The sequence below is a fragment of the Hippopotamus amphibius genome, chromosome 5 (assembly GCF_030028045.1).
Source record: "Hippopotamus amphibius kiboko isolate mHipAmp2 chromosome 5, mHipAmp2.hap2, whole genome shotgun sequence".
NCBI lineage: Eukaryota > Metazoa > Chordata > Mammalia > Artiodactyla > Hippopotamidae > Hippopotamus > Hippopotamus amphibius.
Window position 1 is genome coordinate 27,225,217 of NC_080190.1, and position 15,747 is coordinate 27,240,963.

The 15,747-nt window shown below is 37.7% G+C and overlaps 1 protein-coding gene across 3 annotated transcripts in view; it reads left to right on the forward strand.

The window, feature by feature from the left end:
* Positions 1-15,747, forward strand: part of NT5C2 (5'-nucleotidase, cytosolic II) — a 144,776-nt gene that overhangs the window by 49,395 nt on the left and 79,634 nt on the right. The window lies entirely within an intron of this gene.

Below are 15,747 nucleotides of genomic sequence, written 5' to 3' on the forward strand. Positions count from 1 at the left end.
CCGCGCCGCGGAGACGCCCCCGGCCCCGCGTCACGCTCGCGCCATTGTTTCCCGGCCTCGGGCCCGCTGGGACCCGCCTTCCTCTCGGAGCGCGGCCCTCCGACTCGCCGCTTTCCGGCCCCTTGCCCCGCTTTTCCCTCCGGCTGATGGCAGCCCCCATCCCGCCTCGGCCGGACACCCCTCTGCTCCGTTATGCTTGCATTTTCCGGCCGACGCCTGGCTTCCTCCCGTCCGCAAAGCCTGGCTTTCCGCCCTGTTAATGGACCTCCCCACCCCTTGCGCGTTCCGGGTCAACGCTGAGGAGCCCGCCGGCAGCTGTGTTAGGATGCAAGGCTGACAGCGTTGTAGCAAGAACCACCAGAAATTGCCAGCTGAAAGCCCACATGCCAGTTTTGTCGTTTGCAGCGCTTCCTGGAAAGCTCACATCGAATTGCAAGCCGCCAAAAAAAAAAAAAAAAAAGTGCTGGTTATTTCCCAATGGTTCCCAAGTCAGAGGCCAGCTGTCCTGTGGCAGTCGATCCTTTTCCTGGGGACCCCTGAAGCCCTGGAGAGCTGAGTGAGAGGCAGATCCGAGGCCTACACCATTAGGTGTAAACATGACGTGTGGGGGCTTTGACTCCGGTAGGCCTTAGCTTTTAAAGACAGTAGGTAGAGTTGGGTGTCAGATGTAGTGTGTCCCCTCGCTGTCGACTTTGGGCCGTTGTTTTGAGGATGCATTGTAAGTGCTGTGCTCTGCCGTGACTAGTCACCATTATAGGGTTGTGTGTGTGCGCCCGTGTGCGTGTCGGGGTGCGGACAGCTTCTTCTTGATTGAACTTGTTTCATAATGACTGTATACTGTTCATTTTGCCTCTTACGGCAGCGGATGCAAACTCTGAAAACTGTAATGTGAAACAGTGCCATTTACCGTGGAAACTTAATGTTATTGACGTCTTTTTAGATTTTTACCTCGATACTTTTAAACAGTGGTCCGAATTTATCCAGATGAAGACATCCAGGCCTGAAGAGGTTAAGTTCAAGAAGACACAGCCTGTAATTAAAAGCAGAGCTCCACATGCTGAGTTGATGCTAGAGCACACAGACTTTATTTTTGAAATGCATTTCTATTGCAGTATCAGCCACTGCATTTCGGTATGGGTTGCTTTATCACTCTCATCAACCCAGACTTTAGAGATCAACTAATCTGTAAAATGAGAGGGCCGAAGGAGATATTCGGCAGGGGTTCTTTCAGTTCTAAGATTTTATTCCATTGTTTGCAAATTTACAATCAGCTACAAGTTTCCAAAAGTTCATAATTGTAGGAAGATTTATGTAGATATTTACATAGGGTGTCTGCAAAGCCTTACTAGTGATGTCAGGTGTATCTTCTTAAAGAAAGCCAAATTACAGTGGAATGTTAGGAATGTCCGTTCATCTGTCTCTAGGCTGTTTCTGCTGTTTAATGGAAAGAAAGCACACAAAACTTTTTTTTAAGTACATCTTTTTATTGCTTACCTCTCTTACCAAAAAGCTTAAATTCAATAGTAAAAAAAAAAAAACCCAACCAACTTTATCATATTATTTATGATAAATAAATACCATATCTTTTCCAGTTCTTATCTAAATATACTTTTTATGTAGTTATAATTGCTGTACACATTTAAAATTTTGCACTTCCCCACATTTCTGAGATGTCTGTGTATCTAGAGAATTCATCTACTTTTCATTTGTGGAGGCTCTGTAACATGCTTTTATGCCTAGTAGTCAATAATGCTTGGCATACAGGCCCTCAGTAAATTTTTGTTGAATGAATGTAATATTTTGAGCAGCTTAAACAACATCTAGGAACACAAAATGTTAAATATCACAAGGCATATGTTAAATGACATGTGAGCAGTAAAGGCAGTCAATACGAAGGCACATGAGCCAGGAGACGGCATCACATACGTTTAAGGGCCTGGGTTTTGGAGTCTGGGTTTGAGACCTGGCTTGCCACTTACCATCCATGCAGCCTTGGAGAACTGAACCTTAGAGAGCCTCACTCAGTTTCCCTCACCATGAAAAAGGGAAAAATAGAGCAAATTTCAGAGTTGTGTGTGTTGAATGGGATAATTCTATTGAAGCAATACTGGCACATATTAAATTCTCTATAAATGTTAGCTATTAATACTGTTTTTTTGGTTTAAAGTGGAGAGATTACTGTAGGTTGGTGGGGTCAGGGAAAATATCATAGAGAAGGTGACACTTGAGAGTAGGGAGAGGATGCAAATGTGGATATATCGAGAGTTTACTGAATAGATTGTTCTCACTAAAACTGGGTTTGATAGATAAAACTGGAGAGAGAAATTCTAGTAAACTGTTTACAAGATATGCTACATGGGTTTCTTGCAGATAGAGCAGAATTAATGGAGTAAGGCAACCCTTATTTATGAGTAGCTGCAGTTTGTTTTGTTTTTTAAGTTCAGACATGAAAAAGTCATTTGCTTTAAGGAAATTAATAGCAAATTGTTATGGAGTGCTAAGGTCCTTGTCTTTTTTTTTTTTTAAAATATTTATTTATTTATTTATTTATTTATTGGCTGCATTGGGTCTTGCTGCACATGGGCTTTCTCTAGTTGCAGGCTCTCTTTAGTTGCAGTGAGCGCAGAGCTACTGTTTCTTGCTATGCACAGGCTTCTTATTGTGGAGGCTTCTCTTGTTGTGGAGCACAGGCTCTAAGCATTCAGGCTTTCAGTAGTTGTGGCACGCAGGCTCAGTAGTTGTGACTCGTGGGCTGTAGAGCACAGGCTCAGTAGCTGTGGTGCTCAGGCTTAATTGTTCCACAGCATGTGGGATCTTCCCAGACCAGGGATCGAACCTGTGTCCCCTGCGTTGGCAGGCAGATTCTTAACCAGTACGCCACCAGGGAAGTCCTGGTCCTTGTCATTTGACACAGTAAATCTTATGTGACTTTTTACTATTTGAAATTTGTGTTTTATGGTTGTGTTTTCAGTGGCTGTTTTCTCTTTTCCTTTTTGTGGAAAACAGCTTTAGCAGCATCCCCACCCCCCCTGCAAATAGCAAAATTACCAGCAGAGCAGCAGAATGGTCTGGTCTCCCTTTTAGGTCGAATACAGACTCAGAAGGATTAAATTGACTTGGAGAGTGTTGAGCTTTTGTTCCTACCTTTTCTGTATTTCTTTTGGTTGGGAAGCATTATCAAAAGTGTGAGATGAAAAAGCCTGCTTTGTCAGGCTTTGGAAAGAGAAGACTGAAATCTGGTGCCTGAAGTTTAATGGCTAAAAATATATAGGTATATATATATATTTATAGACATGTAAAATATACATATATTGTACCCTATTGTATTTGGGTACAATAGGCCTGTCATATCTGGATGCAGAACTGGAAAAAAAAACAGAGGGTGACTGTAGTGCACCATTTTATATAAAGAGCTTGAGCATCTGCGGATTTTGGTATCTGTGATGGGGTGTGTGTCCTGGAACCAACCCCCCACAGATACTGAGTGACCACTGTATTAGCAAGTTTCCTTTTCAAATGTCCAGTGGAGTATATGTTTTTTTTTGTTTTTGTTTTAAAATTAATTAATTTATTTATTTTATTGGCTGTGTTGGGTCTTTTTTGCTGTGCGCGGGCTTTCTTTTAGTTGTGGTGAGTGGGGGCTCCTCTTCGTTGTGATGGGTGGGCTCCTCATTGCCGTGGCTTCTCTTGTTGTGGAGCACAGGCTCTAGGCGCGTGGGCTTCAGTAGTTGCAGTACATGGGCTCAATAGTTGTGGCTCACAGGCTCTAAAGCGCAGGCTCAATAGTTGTGGCACACGGGCTTAGTTGCTCTGTGGCATGTGGGATCTTCCTGGAGCAGGGATCGAACCCGTGTCCCCTGCATTGGCAGGCGGATTCTTAACCACTGCGCCACCTAGGAAGCCCAGAGTATATGTTTTTTAATGCTCCTTGATTCAGTTTAATGTGGTTTCTTTCGTGTTTTAATTTAGATTTATTTAAAAACATGAACTATTTTAAAAAACAGGAAATAATGTAATGATCATCTTAATTATAGACCATCATATTTATTTTATGGGTTTTTTTCCATTTTCTAATTGTGTAGTCTCTCTTTTCAATTATTTCAATTATTCAATTATTATATTTTTCAAAGGGATAAAATTACAGATACAGTTGAGGCCTGTGTGAATCATTGCTGATCCTATTCCCCTGTCTTCTCCTGTCATGAATTCAGTAATTGTCATTCCCATTATATTTGTATACTTTTAGTAATATGTATATATCCATAAAAGTGCATATACTCTTTTTTAATGTATTATGCACATGATTCTGCAACTTGTTTTTTTATTCAACATTGTTTTTATTTTTTTTTGAAGGTATGATGATTTTATGGTAAAGCATTGATGAAAGAAGCTCATGAAGATATGAGGGGGAGGGGGCAGTGTTTAACTTCTTCCCCAGCCTGTGTTTCCAAGTCTATCCCCATATTGGGGCTATTCTTTTTTAAAATTTATTTTATTGATGTAACATTGATTTATAACATTATATAAGTTTCACAAGTGTGGCATCTTATTTCCACTACTGTATGCCCTTTGCGCACCACCAAAAATGTAGTGTCCATCCATCACCATACAGTTGATCCCCTTTACCCATTTTGCCCTCTGCTCCAGTCACTACTACTCTGTTCTATGTTTTTGTTTGGTTTGGTTTGTTCATTTATTTATTGTTTATTAGTTTTTTTATATTCCGCATGCGTGAAGTCATATGGTATTTGTTTCTCCATCTGACTTATTTCACTTAGCTTGATATCCTTAAGGTCCTTCAGTGTTGTTGCAAATGACAAGATTTCATCTTTTTATGGCTGAGTAGTATTCCATTGTGTGTGTATGTGTATATACCCCACATCTTTTCATCCATTGGTGGGCACTAGGTTGTTTCCAGTCTTGGCTATTGTGAATAATGTCGGGATGAACATAGGGGTGCATGTGTCTTTTTTCAGATTAGTGTTTTCATATTCTTTGGATAACTATCCAGAAGTGGATTAGCTGGATCACATGGTAGTTCTATTCTTAATTTTTTGAGGAATGTCCATACTATCTTACACAGGGGCTGCACCAATTTATGTTCCCACCAACAGTGTATGAGGGTTCCCTTCCCTCCACATCCTCACCAGCACTTGTTATTTCTTGTTTGTTTGTTTTTTAATTAATTAATTTAAAATTGGCTTTGTTGGGTCTTTGTTGCTGTGTGTGGGCTTTCTCAAGCTGCTGTGAGTGGGGGCTACTCTTCGTTGCAGTGCACGGGCTTCTCATTGCGGTGGCTTTTCTTGTTGCAGAGCATGGGCTTTAAGTGTGCAGGCTTCAGTAATTGTAGCACGTGGGCTCAATAGTTGTGGCTCACGGTCTCTAGGACGCAGGCTCAGTAGTTGTGGCACATGGGGTTAGTTGCTCCACAGCATGTGGGATCTTCCCACAACAGAGATCAAACCCGTATCCATTGGTAGGCAGATTCTTAGCCACTGCACCACCAGGGAAGTCCCATATTTCCTGTTTTTTTGCTAATAGCCATTCTGTCAAATCAGAGTTAATATCTCTTTGCGGTTTTAATTTGCATTGCCCTAGTAATTAGTGATGTTGTTTAACATTGTTTTTGCTACATATTCATGTTGATAGATATATCTTTAGTTCATTCATTTTAATTGCTCTGTAATAATGCATTATATGAATAAGCCAGTTTGTTTATGAATATTTACGGGTTTCTGCCTTTTTTGCTATTGTTAACAATGCTGTGATAAACATGCTTGAATGTGTCATCTTGTTTACACGTGTGAGACAGAATTCTAAGCCTAGGGAATTCTTAGGTTGTAGGGTATGAGGATCCTCACCTTTATTGGATAAAGCCGAATTATTTTCCTAAATACTAAATACAAAATACCCATCAGCAGGTTGTGGGAGTTCCTATTTTACCATGTCCTTACAAACACTGATATTGTCAGACTCTTAAATTATAAAATCAAATTAAATTTCATTTTAATTTGCTTTTCCATTTATTGTAAGGATTTATTCCATTACATCCATTTATTCTAAGGTTTTCTTTTCTGTAAGTTGCTGTCTGTATCCTTCATTTGTTTTTCTGTTGGCTTATTTACTTTCCCATCATTAGTTTGCAGCTCTCTTTTATACTAATCCTCTCAGTTATGATGTTGCAAATATCTTTTCAGTGGTTGCTCTTTACTTTTTGTTGTGCATAAGTTTTACATTTTTTAATTAATTAATTTGGCTGCATTAGGTCTTTGTTGCTGTGCACAGTGTCTCTCTAGTTGTGGCGAGTGGGGGCTACTCTTCATTCTTGTGTGCAGGCTTCTCATTATGGTAGCTTGTCTTGTTGCTGAGCATGGGCTCTGGGTGTGCAGGCTTCAGTAGTTGTGGCTCGAGGGCTCAGTAGTTGTGGTGCACAGGCTTAGCTGCTCGGAGGCATGGGGGATCTTCCCGGACCAGGGCTCGAAACTGTGTCCCCTGCATTGGCAGGTGGATTCTTACCCACTGTGCTTCCAGAGAAATCTCAAGTTTTACATTTTTATTCCAACTTTTTATTTGAAAAATTTCAGTCCTACAGAAAAGTACAGTGATAGTACAGTGAATACACTTATACCTTTCACCTGGATTCACCAATTGTTAACATTTTGCCACATTTTTTCTTTCATATATACATTTTTTTCCTAAACCATTGAAAAGTAAGTTACAGATGTCATGACACTTCTTCATCTCTCAAAAGATACTTGAATATCCTAAAAACAAGGATGTCCTATAAAACTACAGTATAATTATCACATTTAATATGAATGCAATGTTATTATCTAATATACAGTGCATATTAAAATTTTTTCAGTTGTTACAGTAATGGCCTTTGTAGTTATTCTCCAGCCCCAACCCTGGTCCAGGATCATAAGTTGCATTCAGTTGCCATGTCCCTTTAGTTACACTTAATCTGCAACAGGTCTGCAGATTTTTGCTTTCATAATATTGATATATTTGAAGAGTCGAGGTCAGTTGTTGAATAGAATATCCTTCAATTTGGATTTGTTTGGTCATTTCCTTGGGTGTTTAAACTCAGACTAAATGTTTTTGGCAGGAACAAGCTTTAAATTTTACCATAGTCAAATTTGTCTATCTTTTCCTTTATAGTTGTGTTGCTTTTATCTAAGAAAGCCTTTGCTACCTTGATGTCATAGGGCTTTTCATGTCTATTTTCTTCTAAAAGTTGTATGGTTTTTTTTTAATATATATATTTAGGCTTATAGATGATGTTTGTTTTTTCTGCTTTGTCTACCTTTAATATGCTGTTCAGTTAGCATTTGTGTTACACATTCTTTTTCTGCCATTGTGTTTGTCTAAACTACTCTGTAAATTCATAAAGACTGAATGGCTTTTGTTATGTACTACATTGTGAAAATTTTGAGTTATCTGACCATGCTGAAGGTGTAGAGGTTGAAACAGCTCAAACATTCTGTATGAAAATTGTAAAAATTTTAAGATATATTTGTAAGAATTTCAGCATAGTATCATGCTGTAAATAAGACCAAAATGTAACATTGGAATCTTTCACAAATCTGAAACCAGTAAATGCCATATTTTTAGCCTTGGATTATTGACTTTTGCAGTAGATTTGATCAGATAATCCTATGTGGAACTAAGAGCTTTCAGGAAAGAAAGAAACCTATAGATAGTAGATTAAAGATACTTAGATTGACATGAAAAAAATGTGAAATTGTATAGCCTTGGGCATATAATTGACACTCTGAAGTTTTGACTCTAAAAATAGAAACCTGTTATAACTTTCCTCCAAACATAAAGTACTACATTGTGCAGAGGCCATTACGTTGTGTATAGGCTGCAAGTATTAAACATTGTGGGCTCTAGTATTATAATAATTTATTACGCACTGTGTGTCCGGCCACTGTTCTTATTAATGCATTAAATCCTTGTTCCAACTTTGACCATTTTGGAGTAGAAGAAACTGAAGTAATTGTATAATTTGCTCAATCATAGAATTAATTAGTGTTGGAGACAGGTTTTGAACCTGGACAGAATGGCTCCCAGAATCTGCACTCTTCACTACAGGTATAATTCTATGACCTTGGTCAAATTATTTAACATCTATTTGCTGTTTTCTTCTTCGTACAATGAAGATAATAGTACCTAATTCATATGGTTGTTGTGAGAAGTCAATTAGATAAAATATGTATAGAGCTTAGAATAATACATGAAAAAAAGTGAACACTCAATAAAAGTTACGATGTTAGCATTACTAAGGTATTGAACTTATGCATATCTTTGAATTTTTACCAAATAAGTGCACTGCGCCATAAATATGAATGTATGTATACAAAAAAGTAGAAATACCATGGTGATTATTTCTGCCTTTCTGATTTTTATCTTTTATTATTTTGGAAGAGGAAAGATAACAGCGAAAACATAATTGAATGGCAAGCCAGGAGCTCGTTGGTAAGAGAATGAGTTCTTTTTGAAATGAAGCAGAATATTTTATCTGCTTTTTAAAAGAATTTCAAGAATCATTACTAAAGGTGCAAAGTATTATATATTAGCTGAATGTAAAAACTCTTCAGGTCTGTTACCTTTATGCTTTTGAAAGACCTTAATTAATTACAGCAATGTTTTGAAGAAGTAAAAGTCATATGGTGGTCCTCCCTTACCGCGATTTCGCTTTCCATAGTTTGAGTAACTGCAGTCGACCATAGTCCAAAAATATTAAATGGAAAATTCCAGAAATAAACATTTCATAAGTTTTAGGTTGTGTGCCATTCTGAGTTGATGAAATTTTGCACCATCCTGCCCGGGATCCCCAATCATTGATATCCTCATGGCTCAAAATCCAGGCTCACCCAAAGCGGATGATCCTCCTTGTGACATATCATCTGAAGGTCAATAGTACCCTAACACTATGTCACAGTGCCTATGTCATTCACCTTGCTTCATCTCATTACATAGGCATTTTATCATCTCACATCATCACAAGAAGAAGGATAAATTCAGTAGAGTAGGAGAGAGAGAAAGAAGACCACAGTCATATAACTTGTTACAGTGTATTGTTGGAATTGTTTTATTACTAGTTATTGTTGTTAATATGCCTCTTATTTGCCTAATTTGTAAATTAAACTTTATCATAGGTATGTATGTATAAGGGGAAATATAGTATACATAGCGTTTGGTACTATCCACAGTTTCAGGCATCCACTGGAGGTCTTGGAATCTATCCCTACTCGGATAAGGGAGGACTGCTGTACTACATATTCTCAAGCCCAGTCATTTAAAATGTTTTCTTTACATGGTCTCTTGTTCCTTTTTGTCAACAACCATGTTATACTTGAAGGTCTGGTATTACGCAAAACATTCATTTGAAAGCAGCCTTCATGTGCAGATGTAGAACAAATATTGCATTTTGTATGGTATGGCAGAGGTAATGGAATTCTAGGAGTAGTGGCAGTAAAGTGTTCAGGATGACATAAAATTCGGGTCTTTTTTGTATATTTTTGGAACTTCAGGAACATATGCAGTGAATTTACATTTTCTAGTTACAGTTTCAAACTAGAGATTGGAGCATGTTGTTACTCAAAGAGGAAAAACAAATTGTCCAGGCAACAGGTACTGCATTTCTTATTTGACAAGATCTTTTTTCAGTTTTGTTATTTTCCATCAGAGAACAAGGAACCTTTTGTTCCAAGGCCTGGTGTGAAAATGTTAGCAAAATACTGCATTAATCAAGCTAAGAATCTTACTCATTTCTGAACCAAGAGTAAGATTTCATGAAGATTCATTTAGAGCATTAAAAAGAACTTGTGTGATATTCTTGCATTTTCAGGCTTACACAGAACTTAGCTTCTGAGAAGCAAAGCGCTCCAAGTGTAGGGGTTTAGGAGTTTATTTCTACCTGTATATATCAAGTCTGCAGTTCAAGGGATTGGGGATACAGCAGTGAGCAAAACAGGTCTCACCCTCATGGAACTTACATTTTAGAGAAAAGGACTTGACTGTAGGAAACTGTCAAATGCATTTTGTCTGGAAATGTAAATGTGCAGAAAAGAAAAATAAAGTGGGGTAAGAGGATAGCAAGTGACGTGTGAATAGACAAGTGCAATTTTATTAGTTGGAGTTTGTTAGCCACCTGTATCACTTGGTGTGTAAACTATGAATGTTGGTCTTTTACAAATGTATAGTGTAACTTGGGGCAAATGATATAAAGAACTCTGAATGAAAATAATGAAATGAAAAATGAACAAAAAACTTCCTCATAAACTAAAAGATAGGAGTTAATAAAACATTTAACACAATTTATACTTAACATACTTTTAAGGAGTCTTTTTGGGAAAAATTGATATTCCTTCATCTTAAAATATTTTATGTGATTATTTTCTTTCACGTATTTTATGATTATAAGGAACAAAGCTTACAAGAATATTTTCGAAGCTATATTTTATTTCAAAGTGCTATTCTTTGAGTTAGGGGTGCCCTGTTAACTACAGATACTGTGATTTAGGTTTTCGGCAGTATTGTTAGACGAATTAATCTAAATTTGGATCTGACTTTCCTTGTTTTCCAGGGAATGTATTTGTAAGTAAATGGGTTTGTGGTCTTGTTACGGAGGGGACCCTTGATGGCAACATAATGATATAACTGGCTAATTTACCTCTACACTTTCTTGGTTTTACTTGCTCATTTGCCAAGGATTAGGATTATCAGGGGCTATATGTAAAATGTTAGTATGATACCAGGCATACAGATGGACGATATAGCTTTAACTTTTCCCATAAAATAAACTAGTTTAATATGTGTAATATGCAGTTGAAGTTGTATTTATGAAAATAAAATAAGTTTCAGGCTAGTGAGAAAATTCGAAAAAGCCATCCAAAATTATCCTTTCCATTCAAGTCTCAGAGCAGTGTTCATTGTTCTTAGAATGAAAATGGCTGACGATAAAATTTATAAATTCCTAGTTTTTTATTTCAAACACAAAATAAATTCCAGCGAAGTTTAGTAGAACACTGAGTTCATATTTACTTACAGTTATCATTACCCTATTATCTATAGTGACACTCTTATCCCATTGAAAGGTGAATATTGGTTCAAACTGCCATGTGTATTAAACACTTTGCCTGATGAACCTGTGCTACATACTGTGCTACTCACTTCTTTCCAAGTGAGCTACTGACATAACCTGAACAGACCTTAAACTGGCCTTGCTAACCAGGCTGCAGATTGCTCACTCAGGCTTAGCCTGCAGTTTCAGTTACTCTTTGCTTCCTGTTTTCAGAAGTTGCCTAGAGCTTTTGGGGCAGCTGGTTTCCCTTTCTTTGGGGGAGGGTGATGTTAGTGGTGAAGGGAACTATATATGTTTTGCCTCTGAAATATTTTTAAAGGGTGAAACTAAAATATTTTAAATGCCCGAGAGTTCATTTCAGTTGTTACTCTTCAGATACAACTACTTTGCAGGCTGGATATTTTATATTGAAGCAAAAGACTGTTTCATTGTAAACTGTACCACTGTTGCTTGGAAGGAATTAAAATCTGAGCTTTTTATTCAGCATTATTCGCTGTTGTACCTTACTGAAAAAACTACTCTTAAGTTTGACACTATAAATGGTGGCGAGTGAAATGTTTACCTACTTACTGGACCTGGAACACTCATTTTTTTTTTGCCAGATCATCACCATCATCTAATTTTATTGTCACTGTGAAAAATAGTGAAGCATTAGATAGACTGATTCTGTGCATAGAGTCCAGAGCTCTGTCATAGAAACGCTAACACGTTAGATAAGATCGTAGGAAAACTCAAATAAGGAATGTTTTGAAGATGATTTAAGAAAATCTCACCCCTTTTCCTTCACACAACTATATAGACTTCATGGCAGATTTTATTTCATATTAATGATAATATGGTTACTTAATCATTTATGTTTACATTTTTAGTTGAAGAAAATTTTGTTTTACCTTTGCTGAGACTCTGTAACTTGAATTTTTAAAATAAAATGTATTTTGTTTAGTCCATGAATGATCCAAGAAAGTGCTTTGAATTTTTCCTGCAAATAATTTGAAGAAATACAAAAAGAAATTAAAAAATATGGGGGAAATCTTGTGTTAGTGTAATTACCTCAGGTTTGTAAGGAAAGAGGAAAAGAAAAGCCTGACTTTTTTTTTTTTTTTTAAGTTCTTTATTGGAGTATAATTGCTTTACACTGTTGTGCCAGTTTCTGCTGTACAGCAAAGTGAATCAGCTGTATTTATACTTACATCCCCATATCCCCACCCTCCCTATCCCAGCCCTCTAAGTCATCATCCATCATCGCAGTGATCTCCCTGTGTTATGCAGCAGCTTCCCACTAGCTGTTTTACATTTGGTGGTGTATATATGTCAGTGCTACTCTCTCACTTCGTCCCAGCTTCCCCTTCGCCCCGCACCTGTTGTCCTCGAGTCCGTTCTCTATATCTGCATCTTTATTCTTGCCCTGTCACTGGGTTCATCAGTACCATTTTTTTAGAGTCCATGTACAGTATATGAGTTAGCATACAGTATTTGTTTTTCTCTTTCTGGCTTATAGCCTGACTTTTTAAAAGAAAGTTTTATTGAGGTATAAATACATACAACAAACTGTATAATTTTAGAATGTACGGTAAGTTTTGACACATATATATATGTGTAACTATGAAACAGTCACCGTAATTGAGGTAATGAACATATCACACCCAAAAGTTTCTTCAGGCCCTACCCCACCTCACTCCTTCACTCCAGGCAACCACCCATCTGCTTTCTGTCACTGTAGATTAGTTGGCATTTTCTAGAATTTTATATAAACAGAATCATATAGTGTGCACTCATTTTTTTTGTCTTTCACTCAGCATAATTTTGAGATTTATTCATGTTGTATATCAATAGTTCATTCCTTTTTATTGCATAACATATTCCATTGTATGGATATAACAAAGTGTGTGTTACCTGTTCATAGACATTTGGGTTGTTTTCAGTTTCTGTTACAAACAAAGCTGTTGTGAATATTCATGTGCAAGTCTTTATATGTATATATGCTTTCATTTCTCTTGGACAATTACTCGAGAGTAGGAAGATTGGGACAGGGTAGTCATTATGTTTAATATTTAAAGAAATGGCAGGAGTTGCCTGGTGGTCTAGTGATTAGGATTCCGGGCTTTCACTGTCGGGGCCTGGATTCAGTCCCTGGTCGGGAACTGAGATCTGCAAGCTGCGCGAGTGGCCGAAAAAAGAAAAAAACAAAAACAGATGGCAAATTGTTTTCCAAAGTGCTTATACCATTTTTATATTCTCACCAGCAGTGTATTAGAGTTCTGGTTGCTCTATATCCTCATTAAATTTAGCATGGTCCTTTGGCTGCGCAGTGAGGCATGCGTGATCTTAGCTCTCCAACCAGGGGTTGAACCCCTGCCCCTTGGAGTGGAAGTGCAGAGTCCTAACCACTGGACCACTAGGGAAGTCCCTGGTCAGTCTTTCTAATTTTAAACATTCTAATAGGTATATGGTAGAATCTCATTATGGCTGTAATTTGCATTTCTCTGATGATAAATGATGTTGCATATCATTTTATGTGCTTATTGGCCATGTGTATATATTTTTTGATGAAGCATCTGTTCAGATATTCTGCCTGTATTTTAATTATTGGATTCTTTGTCTTGTGTTTTGAGAGCTTTTTATATGTTCTGGATACAAGTTCTTTTATCAGACATGTGATTTGCAAATATTTTCCCCCAGACTGTAGCTTATCTCTCCCTTTTCCTCCCAAAGAGTGATAGGAAACATTTTAATGGAAACACAATATGAAAATACAATTTTGTTTTATTTATATTCCTCTGTTAGCCATGAAAAGGGATAAGTTGAGTATACAAACAAGACTGAAGAGACAATATTTAAACTTCCTAAGGGAGTAAAATATTTTAAATGTTTTTGCATCACTCATATGCATATAAACCATAATGTGCAAAACAGATTAACATGACTTGTAATGCCAGCCTAGTAGTAAGTTATTTATTGTTTGTTTTATTTTATCTGTCATCCCCTCACTTTACTGAGGTCTCTGAACAAATATTATTTCCTTATAGCTACCTTCCAGGGTTTTCTTATAATATTACTATTATCATTATTTCTTCACCTTATTTGTTTTACCTGTACCATATACCACTTATCACTGCCTGACAGTGTATTTGGTTACTCTCTGACTCTTCCACTAAGATGTAAGCTCCATGAGGCTGAGAATTTGTCTCTTTTGTTGTAGCTTGTCTTTTCCTCCTCTTACGGGTGTCTTTTGAAGAGCAGAAGTTTCAAATTTTGATGGAATCTAATTTATCAACTTTTTTTCCTTTATCCTTTGTGCCTTCAGTTTTGGAACTAGGAAATTTTGACTAACCCAAAGCTCACAAAGACTTTGCTTTATGTTTTCTTCTAGAAGTCTTATAGTCTTAGATTTTACATTTAGACCTATGGTCCATTTTGCGCATCAGTGATCATCACCATTCTGTCTTCCAGGTCACTTATTCGCCCTTCTGCCTCAGTTAATCTGCTATTGGTTCCTTCTAGTGTACTTTTCATTTCAGTTGTTGTGTTGCATATCTCTGTTTCTTTGCTCTTTAATTCTTCTAGGTCTTTGGTAAACTTTTCTTGCAACTTTTCGATCTTTGCATCCAGTCTTTTTTCAAAGTCCTGGATCATCTTCACCATCATTATTCTGAATTCCTTCTCTGTAAGGGTGCCTGTCTCCTCTTCATTTAGTTGTTTTTCTGGTGTTTTATCCTGTCCCTTCATCTGGTACAAAGTCCTCTGCTTTTTCATTTTCTCTATCTTTCTGTGGTTGTGGTTTTCAGTTCCACAAGATGAAATACTGCTGATATTGCTTGATCCTGCTGTCTGCTCTCTTGTGGAGGAAGCTATTTAGGAGGCTCGTGGGTGCTTCCTGATGGGAAGGACTGATGGTGGGAAGGGCTGTGTGGGTGGAGCTCAGTAAGCCTATGGTCCATTTCGAATGGACCATAGGTCTAATAATTTTTGTATATGCTGAGAGATGCCTGATTGTACCGGCTAGGATAGAACCTCCAGTACAATCTTGAGTAGAAGTGGTGAGAGTGTACATCTCTTTTTCCTGATCTTAGAGGGAAAACATTGAGTCTTTCACCTTTTTAGTATATTAGCTGTAGGTTTTTGGTAGATGCACTTTATCATACTGAGGAAGTTATCTTTATTTTTTTAATTAATATTTTTGGCTGCATTGGGTCTTCGTTGCTGTGCACAGGCTTTCTCTAGTTGCAATGAATGGGGGCTATTCTTTGTTGCGGCACACAGGCCTCTTATTGTGGTGGCTTCTCTTGTGGAGCACAGGCTCTAGACATGTGGGCTTCAGTAGTTGCAGCACATGGGCTTCAGTAGTTGTGGCTCTTGGGCTCTAGAGCGCAGGCTCGGTAGTTGTGGTGCACGGGCTTAGTTGCTCTGCCACATGTGGGATCTTCACTGACCACGGTTCGAACCTGTGTCCCCTGCATTGGCAGGCAGATTCTTAACCACTGCGCACCAGGGAAGTCCAGGAAGTTACCTTTATAACTAGTTTCCTGAGAGTTTTTATCAGGAAAGCATGTTGAATTTTGTCTTATGCTTTTTCTGTATGTATTGCGATGATCGTACAGTTTTTCTTTTCCTTTTTTTTTTAAGTCAGCTAATACATTGATTGATTTTAGCATGTT